The following is a 19,481-nucleotide window of genomic DNA, read 5'->3' on the forward strand; positions in this document are numbered from 1 at the left end:
TTCTTCATGTACGGCGACCAGTGCTGGACACAGTACTCCAGGTGAGGGCGCACCAAGGCCCGGTACAGCAGCATGTTCCCCTTCTTGATCATTCCTAGCATTCTGTTCGCCCTTTTCGCCGCCATAGCACATTGTGCAGATGGCTTCATCGACATGTCAATCAGAACTCCCTTTCCTGGGAGGTCTCTCCAAGTACCGCCTCAGACATCTTGTATTCGTGCATGAGATTTTTGTTCCCGACATGCATCACTTTGCACTTATCCACATTTTCCATTCGCACTTTTTCCATTCGCAGTTGGATTGCCCCTGTCTTGAAAACAAGACTGACTGGGTGTGTCCCAAGGGCTGGGGTAAGAGCCCCTGCTCTCCACTAACTGTTGGGGAATGTCAGGTAACGTGGAGAAAAAACAAGTGCTAAAGGCATTAAGCGATCAACACTGTCTGCCACAGTAACTATTACCATACATAGATGGGGGACAGGTACATCTGTCTGGTAGCATGAAAATGGTTACACAGACATTCATACAGAACAGAGGTGTAGCCTAGTGGACTGTAAACCAAGGGACACTAGTTCAAATCTCACTATAATCATCATAATTATTATTTTTTTGTAAATGTGATCCCTCCAGGAACAGAAAAATATCTATTGTACCCAACTGTACACCACTTCAATAGCCTTCAGGTGTCTTATATCTTTAGGTATGTATTTTTCTGTTCGTGAAGGGAGCTTCAGAAAAAAAATTAATAGTACTATAGTGGGATTTAAACGGTGTCATTTGGTCTACAATCTACTGCACTAAGCATTAGGCTACTGACCCAGTTGCTTAGTAAAGGGGGGGTGCGGGGTTTGCGGTCTTCCTATGGGTGTGACACCCCTCCTCCTCTCCAACCCTCCCCTACTTCTCTTCTTGCCATGCACGGGCACCCATTGCCTTTCCCCTGTACCTTTTTTTATTTCCCCGATGCGAGGCTACTGCTGACATCGGTATCGGCGCTCTTTCTGATGTCATTTTCAGGACCCCGTGCCTAGGAAGTGACGTCAAAGGGCTAGCCAACACCGATGTAGGCATACATGCCAGATTAGTTAAAAAGGTACAGGGAAAGGGGAGGGGTGCCACCGTCCGGGTGCTGCTCATTCATCCTACACTACTGCCCTGACCTTGTTCGCTTCTTTGTTCAGAATGGTGATAATATGTGGAGCTGATAAACAGAGCCTGGTTTTACTTTCTGGTTTCACTTACAGGGGAGAGAAGTGGGAGGGCTACAGCAACCACTGGGGGGGGGGAGATAAGGCAGGGTCATGCCTTAATCCCTCCAGTGGTCAGCTGCTCAGAGTCCCTTTTTGTACCTTAGACATGACTGAAACCATAGGCAGTGTAACACTTTTTGTTTGGGGCGGGGCCCACAAGCTCTGCCCCAGATCCTGCCCAATCTTCACCCCCAGGCCCCGCCCCATAATAGTACTAATTGTAATACCATTTTTTCCATTCATTTTTGATATATAGACACAACATAGTACATTATGGTTAACCACAAAATTAAACTACGCAAAGCACACTGTATGTTTCTCAACATTCATTCCTACCAGAACACCTGGCCTTGGTCACACATGCAGATGCAGGACCACAAACTAAAAGTATTAATATATACAAACAAATCCCTAAGATGCAAGACTCTGCATGCAGTACAACCCCCAGAGAAATAGAAATAAATGCATTTCTTCCTTAACAGTACAAAATATAGACAGATGTAATTTCTCATAACTGACACAATTCAATCACTAAATTGAAAATAAAATCATTTCCCCTACCTTTGTTGCCCAGTGATTTTGGTTTTCAAACCATCTTTTCCAATCTCTGGCTGCACTTCCTTCTGTCTGTGCTCTTAACTGTGTATCCAGGGCCACTTTATCCATTTGCTGTTTTTCTCTCCTTCACTTTCTGCCATACATCCTTCTTTCCAATCAACTGTAATAAACAGGGTACTGTGGTTTATATGAGGAGGTAAGTAAAGTATACTACAATGTATACTGAATACATACAAATACAACTTACTCCTATATATCTATAGAAAATACTTTATGTCTTAGTGGGTTGATCAATTTTTCATGAGTGCTCAGAGATATGAAACTCTAAAGGGGAGTAACAACCCCCCTCACACTGTCCCAGGAGCCAGTCAAAGAAGCTGCTGAGCGCCAAGCAGGTAGCGCCAAAGCATGCTGGTTGCCACTTAGCGGCAAAAGAAATCAGCTGCCACTGACCGGGTTAACAGCGGGCAGGAGCGCGGAAAGCTCGCTTCTGCCTGCTGCTCCCCTGGACCACCAGGGATCAAATTTTGGGGGAGGTCATAGCACCCCATTCTGGCGCCTATGACTGAAACAGCTCTAGACAAAAATGTTCTTCTTTTTAGACTTGGGCATTTCTTCTCATATGAAAATTGCTGTTGACCATCCTACTTTTGTGGCCTCCATAGCCCCACCCCAAAACATGCCCTCTTGCTAATTGGATGAACTGCAGTGTAAAAAGACCAACTTCAGACTTTCCAAAATCAGGATTTGGATGTTTTTTATAAGACACTTTGAGGCATCCATCTACATCATCTGGGGCAGCCTCCTTGGAGCGGCTGGGGCACGGGCAGTGTGTCTGGGAGGGAATGCATGGATGGGAGAACATCGCAGGGGAGGAGACATAGACATCCTGGGACTGTCGGCCAAGTCTCTTCCCTGAAGAAGTCCTTTTTCTGGAAACTAAAATCCTGTTAAAATGTTTATTTTATTTTTCCTCTAACTCTACTTTTCACTTCTCTATTACCCTCCAGGTACTTTAGTTAGATTGTGAGCCTTCGGGACAGTAAGGGAATTTTTCAAGTACCTTTCCTATTTCTAATCTTAATGTATATTTTCTGTAAACCGCTTAGAACCTAACGGATGTAGCGGTATATAAGAAATTACATTACATTTGAAAATGAGCATGAGCACCTTAGTCTATGCAAGAACTGGAGTTCAGTTTTTACATCTTTGTTCCTAGTTTGCTAAATTGCTTTTCTTGAGGAAAAGCTTGTTGCTACAGTCTCTCTGGCGTATTTTCAGACTGTGACTGAGCCAAGCAAACTCCTGTGAAAACATACTTTGTACCACTGTAATGGAACTGATTCCTCCTTTTGATACATGGCCCAAGCTGGGTCTATAAATAAAGATTGTTCTTCCTATCAATTCTTTAGGTTTTAGGGGGGAAATTCTAGAAATGGCGCCCTACCGGCACCTAAGTTAAGTAAAAAAAAAAAGTCATTTAAAACGACAAAAAATTGTACTGTTAAAGCACCTACTGCTTTAATTTGCGCCAGATGCACGCCTATATAGGCGTTTTAGGCTGCCAAAAGCCACTATGGGCGTGGCTAATGTCAGAAGTGGTGTTAGGCAGCCTTAAATGCCTACGTAAGCGCGATTCACGGCATAGATAGGCACCAGATTTGTAGGCCCAGAAAACCCTGGCCTACATTTTTGGTACCTATCTTTTACAGAGGTGTGATTCTGTGTAGGGCACCGTCACATGATTGACATGCGATCAGGGGCCGCTTTTTAGGTGGCTGCCGATATTGGTACCCTACAGAGAATCCAGGCCTTTATGCTTTTTCTTCTATTTGGTTGCTTTGTTGCACTATTAATTTCCCTCTCATTTGGTAGGCCTGGTTCAATTTGAAAACAGTTTGTACTTCTTTGTTCCTAACTTGCTAAATGCTTTCTTGAGAATGGGCTTGTGGATGCAATATCTCTAGAGTCGTGTCATAGAGAAGGTAGGTTTAAGAAGCGGTTGATCTCCTTAGAAGTAGTTATGTTGATGTAATTTAACGGGTGAGCTTCGATGAACGCCTCCCTCCTTTATTGGCAGCATCACAAATCAGAGGCAAGGATCTGCTACAAATCAACAGGCGGATCAGACCAAATAAAAGAGGTTAGTCAGTCCAAATAACAAGAAGATTTCAGTATTTGATTATTGCCCTTGTATGCTTTCTTTTCCTATTATTTTTCTTATTTATTTTAAAATTTATACACCATCTACACCTAGACGGTTTCCAAATGTACAACATACATAGTAAAGACAACACTACACGAAAAACTGTGGGGTCCTTTTACTAAGGCGCGCTAGACGTTTTAGTGCATGCTAAACGCTAATTGGTCCATAGGATATAATGGACGCGTTAGCGTTTAGCGCACGCTAAAACGGCTAGCGCACCTTAGTAAAAGGACCCCTGTATCTTTAGTGCATTTTGCTTCTGAATCCCTTTAAATCTTATAAAAATGCTGCTACAAATAATTGGGTCTGTAGCAATTTTCTAAATCCCGTTCTATCAGCACACGTCCTTAACGGACTCAGCATAGAATTCAAGAGTTTAACCCCAGCGCAGCAAAAAAAAAAAAATCATTTACACTGGTTTCCACATGTCTTGGGCTAACATTACTCCTCAGAAATGCCACCTGATCATAGTGATCAACTGGTCACTCCCTTCTTAAAATAAGGTGGTATCATATCATATAACATCTGATGACCAATTGTCAATGCCTTATATTGTATTCTAAACCTTACAGGCAACCAGTATAGCTGTTGCAAAAATGGTCTAATATGCATATACCTTGGTACTACACAAAGGAGTCCAACGAAAACTGCAGTATCACCAGCCAAAGCAAAAACAAAAAGCAAACTGCAGACTCCTATGTACCAGATGCAGGCAATGTTTATTATACCAAATATTTTATGCTGTTGAAAATACCACCTTATAACAAACCAAGGGACCTGACACGGTCCGTGTTTCAGAAAACACTCCTTCCTCAGAGGTCCATGGTTGCTAAGGTATAAAGTAAACCACAATAAAAGGTATAAAACAGCTGTCTGTATGGTATCCTTCTCAACTTAGAGTGTGCGACGCAAAACTAGTAAAACAAAAGCAACCATGGACCTCTGAGGAAGGAGTGTTTTCTGAAACACGGACCGTGTCAGGTCCCTTGGTTTGTTATAAGGTTACTGCATAAAATATTTGGTATAATAAACATTGCCTGCATCTGGTACATAGGAGTCTGCAGTTTGTTTTTTGATTTTGCTATACCTTGGTACTCTCATCACAAGCTTCTTGTTTGCCTTTATGTAGGAAGATGGTGGCATCTTCAAATATTATGTTATCTCAAACTCATATCACATATTCCACAGCAGGCCCTCTTCTCCCAATTCCTGATCGAGTTGCAACCATCTGATAACAGCGAATGTCTTCCCTGTAACTCCTTGTCACTGCAGATTTGCCCTTATGCCTTTATAACCTATAACATGGATGTTTATAACTCTGACCAAGTAATATGGTTATGGTACCTCTTTCTGCATTATTCTATACATTGGGTCCTACTTTCATCTATTTGGATTAGCCAATAATTCCAGATTGGCACTATCTTGCCTTGTCTGGCCTTGCTATGTTATCCGTATTACCTCCGTCTCCTCCAGCAATTGGCCTCAGCCTTTTGAGAGTGTGAACTTGAATTATCATGCTATTGAACATTGTTATTTCTCCTTATGACATCCGCCTTAATTTGCGAATTAGGGAATAAACTTACTAGCTAGAATGGCCACACTCTTAGGAAGATCGCTCCTGGGGTGGATCGACCCCCCCTCCTCCCCGCACCCCCCTTACTATGTTACTGAATGGAAATTTCACATTTGTAATTTGCTTTGATAATTGTCATCACGTCTGACTTATTAGAATCAATGACCCTAATAAATGAGATTCCCCCTTGGGACATACAAAATTATTCACCCAATTCTTTTTTTTTCTTTTTGTGTTCTTTAAAATATTATTATTTAACATATTTATTTATTGGTGAGAGTTTCTATTCCGAATATTTATCTGATGCTTGCATGTGATATAAAGTGTATAAATGAAAACCAACTAAAAGGATCCAGCAGAAAGCTGCTACTGGAAGCTGATCCGTTGTGTGTATCCCCTAGGGCAGGGGTAGGGAACTCCGGTCTTCGAGAGCCGTATTCCAGTTGGGTTTTCAGGATTTCCATAATGAATATGCATTGCAAGAAGTGCATGCAAATAGATCTCATACTGGAATACGGCTCTCGAGGACCGGAGTTCCCTACCCCTGCCCTAGGGGTTCTTGTACTAAGTGTCAATGACTAAACCAGGAAACAAAAAATTACCTCAAAAGCCTTGTTGCATAAATGGTAACTGTCCAGGCATTTACTTTTCTCTCTTTAGCCAAGTGTTAAATGAACGGTAGAAATATGATTCACCACATGCAAAATGTAAAACAATATTATGAGTGCATTTAGACATTAGAAAAGCAATGTGTTGGAAAAAGCTAGGTTGAGATCAGTAGTAAAGTCATACTGTTGACGTTAATGTCTCAGTTGTGTGGAATATGCTGAATATTTGAGAGCAGATGCCTGTACACTATTGTGTATTTGCTTATCACACTATCCGGATAGTTTGTGACTGGTGAAGGGAGGGGGTGGGGAGGAAATAAAAAAATGTCATAATGAAGTTTTTTTCACCTCTGTTTAAGTTCACTTTGTTAATGTAAACTCACATGTTACCTGTGATATTTTTTTAAAAAACCCAATAAATACCTCACTTCTGATTTCTGGACACGTTATAAATCTACTTTTTCAATAGATCAATATACAGTTTTTTATTCACATTGGGAGAAGTTTCGTATAACTACTCTTGATGCAATAGCCCCTGTGCATATATATATATTACATTACATTACATTACATTACATTAGGGGTTTCTATTCCGCCATTACCTTGCGGTTCAAGGCGGATTACAAAAGGTTAGTTTAAAAAGGACAGAATTACAATGATTAGCTAGAGAGGTAAGTTGTAGATCTTAAGAGCATTTAGAGGTCGTGTTGTTATTGCTGTTTCAGGAATTTTTTGAAGAGTGTGGTTTTTATTTCTTTTCTGAATGTCCTATAGTCTGGGGTGGTCATCAGAAGGTTGGAGATCTGGTTGTCCAGTCTTGCGGCTTGAGTGGCTAGGAGGCCGTCGTGTAGTTTTGTTCTTTTTACTTCTTTGATTGGGGGGGGTATGAATGGGGAGTGCGTTTTTCTGTGTTTGGTACTGGGTGCTTGGATGAGGCGATTGTTCAGGTATGATGGGCTGTTTCCGTGTAGGGTTTTAAATAATATGCAGTAGAATTTGAAATGGATTCTTTCTTGGATTGGGAGCCAGTGTGAGTTGATGAAGGCTTCAGTGATGTGGTCATGTTTTTTCAATGAGAAGATGAGTCTCAAAGCTGTATTTTGGATTGTTTGGAGTTGTTTTATCGTAGTTGCAGGACATGGAAGGAAGAGTATGTTACAGTAGTCCAATATATAAAAAAAAAACGACATTGAAGGGCTGAAGGCAGATATGATTCTAAACTTCTTGAACTGAAATTTATATTTATAAGGCGACAAGAAAGAATTTGGTTTAAAACTGGAAAAAAATGAAGACCGAGAGCTGGAGAAAAGGGATACGTGATTATCTTCTCCCTCCCCCCTTTTTTTTTTACCACGCTAGCATTTTTAGCGCTGGCCGAGGTGGTAACAGCTCTGAGGCTCATAGAACTCTATGAGCGTCAGAACGGTTACTGCCACGGTCAGCACTAAAAACGTGCAGTTTTGTAAAAGGGGAGTATAAGAGGAAATTAAAAGAAAAATGAGGTACCCTATATACTCAAATATATACTGACCCAATTATAAACTGAGGTAACCATTTCCCCCCCAAAAAGGGGAAAAATGGTTGACATGAATATAAACCGGGGAGGGAGGGGGGTTTAATATTCAAGTGCAGTGCTTTGCCCTGCTCTACCACGCTCTGCATCAAGCTCCCTCCCTCACTCCCTCTCCTCCCCTGCCTGTCTCTGTCCCCAGCCCTACTCCCTTCCTACCAAGTTCTGTATCCTGTGCCCTCCCCCCCTCCCGATTACTTGCAGGTCTCCACCAGGCCTGCCGTGAGACTGGTGGTCCAGCAATGGCTGGACAGGAGGAAAGAGGAGAATTGTTGGGCACAGGGAGGGAGAGAGAAATATTGGACATGGTGGTGGGAGAGGCGCAAGGTTCAGATGCATGGGGAAGAGAGAGAGGGAGAAATGTTGGATGTGGTGGTGGAGAGGGAACAGTGGGACGGATGAAGAATGAAAGTAAATGTAAACCTCCCATCTTTTCTTTCTAATTAAACTATAGTACTTTATTTTGAGGACATTTTCATTAATGTTTAATGATTTTATAGACTGTATACTGTACAGGATCCAAGTTACATACAAATTTGACTGAAGAGCAGTTTTAAAAATTGAATTTGTTCTTAACCCGGGGATTGCCTATACTCCGATAATTAAAAATCCAAAGGAGCCTGTGTCGCTCATTACTAATTATAGACCAATAACAACAATTCCTTTTTTTGTTAAGTTGATGAAAGGTTCAGAATTAATGAACTATTTAGATCAATTTTCTATTTTGCACACTTCCCCATCAGGATTCCATCCAGTTCACAGTACTGAAACAGTACTTGCTTCACTGTTAGATCATCTGCATATATTTGTTTAGTATAGGCATTAGTGCCTTACTTCTACAATTTGATTTAAGTAGTGCATTTCACCTCATGGACCACGAGATTTTACTTAGTTGTCTGGATGCAGTTGGTATATCGGGTTAAGTACTAAGCTACAGACAGCAGTCCAGCAGTGAGATGGGTATCAAACATTCTTTTGCATTGAAAGTCACATGTACGATTCAGTGGCATAGCCCCAGGGGACCTGGGCCCTCACTTTGGGCTTAGGGACTGTGAGCACTACCCCAACATCTACAAAAGGAGGGTCCCGGGGTATTCTGACATCCTGCACACCCATTTCAGGCACAAAACCAGAACCCAAAGATACACACTCACACACTGTGCACAGTCAGAAAAACTTCTCTTTATTCTGGTTACATTGAGGGGAGAGTGTGGTGCAGTGGCTAGAGCTACAGCCTCAGCACCCTGAGGTTGTGGGTTCCAACCCACGCTGCTCCTTGTAACCCTGGACAAGTCACTTAACCCCCCCATTGCCCCATGGACAGGGGGGGAAAAATGCTTAAATACATGAATGTAAACCACTTAAGCTATAAGTGGTATGTAAATACTGAAATAAATTATATACTTGTGCACACTAATAGGCTAGGTTGATCTTCGCAGAAAGCAAATTCGATCATGTTTCCCCGCTTCTGTCAAAACTTCACTGGCTTCCGGCTTGGAAAACCCATACTAGAGGCCATCTCTTTCGCTGACTTTAGAAAACTACTGAAGACACGTCTGCTTAACAAGTTCTAAATCTCAAAGCGTGTCCTACCTATCCTATCATCAATTCCCAACATCTGTCCACACCTTAATCATGCCACTGTAATAACTTTCAATCCTCAGAGCTATCTGATGAACTCTTTCAACCGTTATTGTATTTCAGAATGAATGCTTTTGTACTTCTGACCAAACGTTTTACCTTGTATCTCTATCTCTGACTAAATGTATCTTCAGTTGTAAACCGCTTTGAACTTCTGGTATAGCGGTATATAAGAAATAAAATTATTATTATTATTATTTCTAGGATTCACTTTAAATGTACCTGCCTAATTTTCAAGATCCTACATGGCATTCTTCCTACCCTAATCCCGCTATCCTGGAATTCTTCGAGACCTGACACTACCAGATCCGCCCTCACACTCAAACTATCTTTCCCCTCGTTAAAAGGCATCTTGTATGCAGGTAAATTAGGGAAATCCCTTTTCTTCAAATTCACTGAGCTTTGAAATAACCTCCCTACCCCGCTGCAGAACCTAGGCTCAATTCAATTATTCTGAAACCATCTGAAAACCTGGCTTTTCTCCAAAACGTAAAGCTATCTATTTAAAATGTAAAGCTAGCTATCCTCTTCATAACCTCTAATTTCTTATTATGTCCTTCCCTCATTTATTGAATTACCTGTAAACCGTGCCGAGCTCTATCTTTATGGAGATGATGCGGTATAAAAACTTAAGGTTTAGTTTAGTTTAGTAATAGAAAAGATTATACAAAAAATAATATCAGATACATAACCACAACTCTTACACACAATAGTATAAGAAGAACCATCATTATATGCCATATATACACAACTGTAGAAGCAAAGGGGAAAAAAAGCCAGCAAAGAGACAGGCAGGAAAGAAAAGGTAGGAGTTTGTGCCACTGGCAAGTGAAAAATAAACTCTGCTAGCCAGGTAGGACAGTTCATCTTTAGGCTGATTTCTTATAGGTTATTCTGTACCATAGGATTTAGATTTGTCAGGAATTGAGTAGCTGAGCCACATTCTGGGGAAGAGGGATTCTGATTCAAAAATATGGACTCCTCCTTAACTGTGACGGAACTAAAGTCTATTAAAGTCTAAACAGGAGCTACAGCAGTGTTTAAACTACAACCTAATAGAAAGCAGGCAGTCGCGTGGGAATGTATGGTTCTGAGTGAGGCATCTGTGAAGGAAGTCAGAGCAATCCAGTAGAAAGACTGAAATAAAGACAAAGTAAGCCAGGTGCTTGTCACGGAAGATCAGAATAAAGATGATAAATTAGCCTTGTCAACTACCATGTAGCTTGTAGGTAAACACACTTTAAAATGTCAGTACACAAACGCTAGACATCTAAAAAATAAGATGGGAGAGTCAGAGGATATAGAAATGAAGAGGTAGATATACGGTAACAAGAATCTGAGACCTTGTGGAAGGAGGTTAACCAAAACCAATAGACACATTGTTACCAGGGTACAAATTATCTCACAATGATAGGGTGGATTAAATTGGAGGGGAGAGAGTGGCGCTATATGTTAAAGAAGAAATTGAAAGGGGTTTGGTTTGATATACCACCTTTCTGTGATTACAGGTACTTATTTTGAACTTGAGGTAATGGAGGGTAAAGTGACTTGCCCAGAGTCACAAGGAATGGCCGTTGCAATCGAGTCTAGTTCCCCTGGTTCTTAGGCCACTGTACTAACCATTTAGCTATTCCTCCGCTTGAACAGAATACAAATTTAACAGGAAACAGCCAAGTGAAATCCTTATGGATAGAAATTCCATGTATGAGGGGAAGGAGAATATTAGTTGGGCAATGCTACCATCAGCCTGGCCAGAACCAGTAGACAGATGATGAAATGATAACAGAAAGCAGGGAAGCTAACACACTTAGTAACAGTATAATAATGGATGATTTCAGGTACCCCCAATAGCAACTGGTTAAATGACACATCAAAGAATGCTAGAAAAGTAAAGTTCTTAGACAAAAAAAAAAAGACTCATGGAGTGATAGGAACTGACAAGAGAGGGAGTTGTTTTAGATCTAGTTCATAGTGGAATGCAGGACTTGTTGCAAGAGGTAACAGTGTTGGGTCTGCTTAGCAATAGTGATCATAACATAATCAAATTTAAGTTAATAACTGAAGAGAAAACTCTAAGGAAACCCACTGCATCAACATTTACCTTGTGAAAGGGCCACTATGATAAAATTAAGAAATGGTTTAAGAAAAAGAAGAAGCTAAAAGTAGTAGCTGCAAAGTTTAGGAATTTGGCACAGACATTTGACACAGACATTTTTTTTAAACTACCATTTTGGAAGCCCTGACCAAATGTATTCCACATATTAAAAAAAGGAGGAAGGAAGACCAAATGACAACTTCTGTGGTTAAAGGGTGAGAGAAAGAAACTATTAGATTTTAGGGAGTTAGCTTTGTAAGAACTAGTATTTAAGAGTGACAATACGGAGGAGCTGAAACAAATCTTGGTGAATCTGGAAGATATAATAAACTAACCTCTCCTTTTATGAAGACACGTTAGGCTTTATTGCCAGCCATGGTAATATTAGCTCTGAAGCTCATACCAGCACAGCTGGTGATAAAAAGCCTTACACAGCTTTGGAAAGGGGGGGGGGGTTAAATCATAATTTAAAGCGAAATAAATTACCTGGATGAGATGGTATATACTCCAAAATACTGAAAAATCTAAAAAATGAAGCTGCAGATCTGCTATTAGTAATTTATTAATTGTCAGTAAAATCATCCATGGTATCTGAATATTGGAAAGGATCCAATCGTAACTCTGATTTTTTAAAAAGGTTCTAGGAGTGATCCAGGAAATTATAGACCAGTAAGCCTCATATCAGTGCACAGTATGATAAAACTATTATAAAGAATAAAATTTCTGAACATGTAGACAAACATGGTGTAATGGGATAAAGTCAACATGGATTCAAGGGAAGTTTTGCCTCACCATTTTGCTACATTTTATGAAGGTGCAAATAAAGACGTGTATAATGCTGAGACCGTTCATGTAGTATATCTAGATTTTCAGAAAGCTTTTAACAAATCCTTCATGAGAGATTTCTGAGAAATTTGAAAAATTATGGAATAGGAGGCAATGTTTTATCCTGGAGTGCAGTGGTCTCAAACCCGCGGCCCAGGGACAACATGTGGCCTACCGGGTACTATTTTGAGGCCCTCGGTATGTTTATCATAATCACAAAAGTAAAATAAAATAGTTTCTTGATCATATGTCTCTTTAGCTATAAATTACAAGGAAAGATTTATAAACTATAAAGAGTTTACCTCATGCAAAATTGTCATTGCTTTAATAAGACATTAACTATTTTTTTCTGAGGCCTTCCAAATACCTTCAAATCCAAAATGTGGCCCTGCAAAGGGTTTGAGTTTGAGACCACTGCTGGAGTGGGAACTGGTTAAAAGAAAACTAGAGTCTTTCTATTTAGGAAGGTAATATGCAGAAACAAAACAAAAACATAAAGGAAAAAAAATAATACCTTTTTATTGGACTAACTTAATTTAGAAGGGCAGGATAGAAAACGAATTAAATAAATAAATAAATAAAAGGTGATAGCCTGTTGTTGGACTAGATAGGTTTCTAGACTAGTTATGAGGAGCTATCCCCTTCAATTCAGAACAGAGTATGAAAATACAAAGGAATTTTTAAAAAAGTATTCTGACAAAGAGTCTAAAGGGTAAAGGTGGTAAGAAGGAAGGGTGTCATGGTAAAGTTGGCTGAAGGTGAAGTGGCTCTGGGTCAGGAGCAAGCATGTGCAAGCCAAAGGAAGTCTAAGGGGGCTCTATTTAGACCTGTGGGATGTCTTCTGCCTGCCTGGACCACTTTTCTTTTGCGTTGGGTCAGCAAACAGGAGAAGCTAAGCAGATCTAGGTGGAAGGAGATGGAGCTTATCCAAGGCAACAACAAAAAGAAAAAGAAAAAACCCACTGGAAGTAAAGAAACTGGACTTGAATAGAGAAGCAGTTCTTGAAAGCGGAATTCTAATATACATGGTGCAAAATGAGACCTAGTTCTGGCAACCTTTACCCAGGCCAGCAGGAAGTGTGGATCACAGAGATGTAAGGTAACCTGTTAGTACTGAGGGACCACAGTGGATTGAAAAACAACCCTACTTTGCATTTAAAATATTCTGATTCTTGCTTATTAGGTGACCATATGCGTAATTTGAAATTTCAAGAAAGACTGAACACACTGTGATGTTATCGGAAACCGATAAATCAGCTGTCCTTTATGTGCAGTGGCAAACAACCCCTACAGTGCAAGTGGAGCTAGGGAAGGAATAGGCCCACTTTCAAGCACTTGTATGTCTTCTAAGGTGAATTTCTCTGTGAACCAGGGGGCCCTTTCCAATGTTTTGCTTGGGAACCCTTAATTTGATCTTCTGCCCCTAGTTTTCGTCATTCTTTGATTTTGTATGAATGAACATCCTTGTCCGGTCACATATATGCTGCTTGACAAACATTGACAGAAAATTCTCAAATCTAAATATACCACTGTATATTTTAATGTTTTTATTTCTAATACTCTGTAGATTAAAACATGATATTACTGCGTAGTTTTTGCAGATTTTGGCTACATTGACAAAACACAACTGTGGTCACATTTGCCATGTATGTTTGTGGATTCAATATTCCTGGTATTTACAGTTTTTAAATGACAGTTTTGTAAACTATTTTGCGTGAGTGAATACCAGAAAAAGCAACCTGGCATGCAGCCCTGCTGCATAGAAGCCAGCGTATTTCCTCATCTCGAAGCTTTACTCCCTAGGCTCTAGTTGTTTTTCCCCTCGTCGCATACATGTCTTCTCAGAACCTTGAATTATTCCCCCGTCTCCTGGATCAGACATCTCAGTATTTTTGTGCATTACATCCTTTTTTAGACATCTGTGTTATCCCTTGAGCTTTAGATATGTAATCACAGTAAGGCCAAAGCTTTCCTTACTTTAAAGTGCCAATAGTTCTCGTAACATCTCAGTTCCTTAACTAAAGGTCTTGATTTAAAATGTAAATACTGGGGCCGGCAGGCGATTATCTACCAGTTTTAATCTCTGGCTTAGCAAATGCTTTTTTTTTTTTTTTTTTAATTCTAAAACAAGAGACACAATCTTCTTGGAAATAAAATAAATGTTGTTTTGTCACATAACGGCACAGTCTAAGATTCTGCACTTGCTTATCTTCCATCCCATTTTTTGTGTGAAATTACTTGGTGCTGAAAGCACTACGAATTATCAATACTGTGCCATTTTCAAAAGCAGCTTTCAGAGGAAGCATGTGCATTGATACTAGAGAATGACACGGTGACAAAATTCATCACCGTTCCTGCCCCGTGGATAACCGCAGGAAACCATCTTCATGTCATTCTTTAAGGAGAGAGGAAAGAATCAGAGTATAATTGGGCACAACCACTGACCCGCAAGCTTTGCTTTGAAGAATGCTGGTGTAGAAGGACTGAGGTTGAAACAGACACTACAGAATGACAGTCTCTGGTATCCAGAGCAGATATTGTGATGTCATAATGCCTCATTCCACCAGTGCCTAAGAGCCAATCACATCAGTGATGTCACAATGGCTTCATTATCCTTGGTTCACATAAGAATCAGAGTATGAATGGCCACAACCACTGACCTGCAAGCTTTGCTTTGAAGAATGTTGGTGTAGAAGGACCGAGGTTGAAATAGACACTAGAAAATGACATGGGATTATTTCCTGCGGTTATCCGCGGGGACGGGAACGGTGATGAATATTCTCTAATTGATATTAAGGGCTCTTTTTATCAAGTCGCGCTAGCAGGCTTAGCAGAGCTAGCAGGGCTAGCAGGGTTAATCATGATGTAATTTGGGGGGGGGGGGGCAGAGTCAGCATGCGAAAAATCACGAATAAGTGAAACCGTGAATACGGAGGGAGAAGCGCAAAAGTAGTTGAGACTCGGGCTTTAACCTGTGTTACGGATAGTGGGAATATTCATTTCAAAGTAGAAAGGCTGGAGAATGTGACTAGGAGATGTAATCTTCGGATGATAAATTTCCCAAAGTCATTTCCTATGTTAGCACACGATATGTTTAAAAAAAATACCTAATTGAAATTTTGAAAGTGCCCGAGTCTTCCTATCCGCCTCTCTCAAAAATGTACTATTTACCTAGTAAAATTAAAGCTCAAAATCCAAATCAGCAGAATTTATCTGCTGATAGTTTGGATTTATCGAATTTCCTAGAGAGATCGGATAGTGAAGCCCAGGCTACTGCTACGCTGCTGGTACAATTTGCTTATAAAGATGTTCCATTTATGTCAAAAGTTGTATGAATGTATCCTGATGTAAAACATTCTACACAGAAGAGAAGAGAAGGTTCTCATTTTGAGACCTCAGGCACTGCAGTTAGGTGCCATGTTCGTTCTGAGATACCCCTGTAAGTTTGTTATGGTTTATCAAGGGAACAGATATGTTTTTTATGAACTACAGCAGTTGTCAAAATTTATTTCCGCCAAAGGGCAAACTGTATCTATTAGCTCAGTGAAGCTATGTTCAAGGGCCATCCAGCCGCATCTTTATTTTTCCTTTATATAAGTTACTAGTGAATTATTTCAGTCCAATTCCAGTTTCGCCTCCTATATTGTGGACTAACTATACAAGCCGGTATACTTATTTTCTTTGTTAAATTGTGGAGATATTTCTTGTGAATGATTGTTAAAATTGGCATTATTATTTTTTTTGACTGATATGTTTGTCAAAAAGTTAAATATATAAAAAAAAAATAAAAAAAAAAGAAGAGAAAACCCCGGAAACATATGAAGAAGGCGTGCTGTGCTAGGACAGGTGCAATTAGAACTGGGAGCCAAGAAACAATCAGCTAGAAACTTCCAGTTGACAAATGAAAACACTTAGGGCCTTTTTTACAAAGCCGCTGTGCTAACGGCCCTGAAGCCCATAGAGATTTAAAGGGCTTTGGGGCTGTTGTCGCGTGGCAGCAGTTAGCACGGCTTTGTAAAAGAGGCCGTTACTGTGATATCCTTAACTTTTGTTCTTTAATCAGCTTTCCATAAACTAAGGAAGTCTCAGGGTTAGGGGCTGATGCTCAGAACGAAGTCAGGGGGGGAAACGTGCTTGGCCTATGCGCAGAAAAGTTTCATACTAAACACAGTTCTTTTTTTTTTAACTTTATTTAATTTTTAATGCCAACAAAAAGGTGCAATACAATTTATATACAAATAATGATAATCAACCAAGCACTTATAATCAATCAGTATTTATACAAAAGATAAAAATTCCCTCCCCCATCCATCATTACCATCAGGAATAATATCAAAACAAAAGATATACCCCCCTCCCGCTCCCAACCCCCCCCCTGGATGTGTGGGTGGAAAACAACGGAAAATAAGGATAAAGGACAACTATAGCAAATCTAAACGCAGCTCTTGTCCAGGTAAAAAGTGAAGTACATATCAGCGACGCTCTTCAGCACCTTTAAATAAAGCTTGATCATCTTTACTTTTTCACGTGGAAGGTTATATTTAAGAGCAGAAAACGGGCTACAACGTGTACTTTCACTTTTGGGTTTGCTTGGACTCGCACACTTTTCTTTCTCCAGTACCAGCACTTTCAGGTTTGCACACAGTGGCGTAGTAAGAGGGGGTGCTCCGGGCACCGTCTTGGTGAGGGCGCCGGCACCCTTACTCCTCTCTGCCCTTCCCACGGTCCTTCCTCTGCCGCATGCGTGCCTTCACTTTCCACCCCTCCCCCCCCATCATTCCCTGGAGCGAGCAGCAACTCAAACCTGCTGCTTGTGCCGTCGGCTCTCTCTCCGATGTCACTTCCAAGTCCCGTGCCGAGGAAGTGACATCAGAGGGAGAGCCGAACTGACGTGGGCTGTAACTGAGTGATGCTGCTCACACCAGAGAAGTTAAAAGAGGTATGGGGTAGAGAAGGAGTGGGGGAACAAGAGGATGGGGGAGGAGCACCTGCGTGCACAGGCTTTTTTCCACTTCTCCTAACAAATCAAAAACCAGCAGATATTAAACTGAAAAGCCAAAGAAATACTCCCTTCAAACTCACCAAAGCCAGCTGCTAACTGGCAGGGGTCAAGGACAATTCATTGCAGCCATTTCATCGTGGCAAAATCACCATTGAGCCATCATCCTATGATGAAACAGCCGTGAAGAAATGGCTGGGAGCTACAGCAGGGCAGGAATTTCAGGTTGACTGCATTGGAGGGGGGTGCTGATACCCCCCCCAAAGAATTTTTTTCTTCTCTCCCCCTTTCCTCCCTGTCTGTGATCCACCGGCACCTCTCAGGTGATGCCCCCAACACCCCACCAAAGTTCTTCCTTTAATAAGAAACGCCTTCACCGGATCAGACCAAGGTCCATCTAGTCCGGCGATCCGCACACGCGGAGGCCCATTTAGGTGCTCCTTGTTGGAGACCCGGATTTCCCGTATCCCTCAATATGATTTGCAAGAAGGTGTGCATCCAACTTGTGTTTTCCCTCCCCCCTCTCCTTCCTGTCCACAATCTGCCAGCACCTCTACTTGCTTCTTGAAGGGGGTGATTCAGCGCAGCCTCCTCCCTGTCTGTGATTCGCCAGCACCTCTCCCTGCTCCCGTGTCTGCGGCAACGATGGAACGAGACAATTCAGTGTGGTTGTTTCATTGCAGCTGCACTGAAGCGTCCCATGATGAAACAGCCGCGAAGAATTGTCCCATTCCGAGCTGCCAGTAGGTTTCCAGTGGTAAAAGCAGGGTTTGTGCGCTGTTCTCTGAGCACTGGGAGGGCATAGCAAATGACCTTATTAACATCCATTTGACTATGTTTAAATAGAAGTTGTGGCCGACTCTGGAGCCCTCTGAATATTCTGCATAGATTAATATGAGGACTACCTTTATAATATGGAGCTGCACTAATCCAAAACTAGCCAGAAACCTCTTGGTCAGTTGAATGACTTGAGAGGCTTTAAAATCGTTATTAAATTACAGATTCCATTTTCATTGACCGCATAGTAAGAAAATTGCACTTTTCAGATGTAGAAAATATGAGTCTCAGCAGGTGAACAATTTCATCACAGACATCTAATTTAATTTTAATTTCTTCCATTTGTGCGTGGCACATACCTATACAAGCTCTAGGCGACATTACAGAGGAAGGGGTTAGAAGAGGGTAGGGAGGAGTGGAGAGGAGAGAAGCATGTAGAATATTTCTTAGAAATTCCTAACTTTACAGATAGGAGAACCATCTATGTAAATGATATCTAAATGAATTAAAGGGATATGTAGGCTAGGCTTCTCTCTGAGGATTACAACCCTGCAGGCTACACATTCATAAAAAGTACGGGCAGGCAAACTACAGGGACCTATTTCCTTGCCTGGAACCGTGTCTACAGAAATCTGCAGCTTTTTTTTTTATTTTTTTTTTTAGCACAGTATTACATTTGTGCTAAGTTTATTTGCATAATGGACTTGGGGCTAGATTCACTATGGGCACGGATCCGATCCGATCCGTGAGGGAGCCGATCCAATCCGTGTCCGCGGGAGCTGATTCATGAATTGCCGAATTGCCTTCATGTATATGAGGGCGATCGGAATCACGGCCCCAACCGAGCACCCGGATTGCTCTATAGCGATCCCAACGCATGCGCAGGCCATATGTAGATGGTCTGCGCATACGCTGGCCCTCTGTGTCCAGCAGAGCAGGAAATTTCTTTTTTTTTTTTTGCTGTTTTTTTCTTCCCAAGCCCGTGGCTTTAACCTGCTTTAAGCCCATGGTTAAAACATGGGCTTGCACTGTGGGGAAGGGCAGGAGAGATTCAGGGTGAGAGAAGGGTGGCGAGTCGGGGCAGTAGGAGAGATTCGGGGCTGAGAGCAGGAGATCGGGGCTGAGAGTAGAGACGCAGGGCAGAGAGCAGGGTGGCAGAAGGCAGGGCAGTCGGAAAGGACCTGAGTGACTGGTCCTCAGCAGTCGCTTATTTTTGGATCGGTCAGCCCAGTTGGTGTCTCTCTCTCTCTTTTTTTTTTTTTTTTGTGAATCGCTGCCTGCCTACATTTGAATGCCGTTCCCCCTCATTTGCATGCGCGGATCCGAGGATGATCGGGACAGAGGTTAGTAAATCGGGTCAAAGGGAAATCGGGTCGCAAA

Source organism: Geotrypetes seraphini, chromosome 12, assembly GCF_902459505.1.
Source record: "Geotrypetes seraphini chromosome 12, aGeoSer1.1, whole genome shotgun sequence".
Taxonomy (NCBI): Eukaryota; Metazoa; Chordata; class Amphibia; order Gymnophiona; family Dermophiidae; genus Geotrypetes; species Geotrypetes seraphini.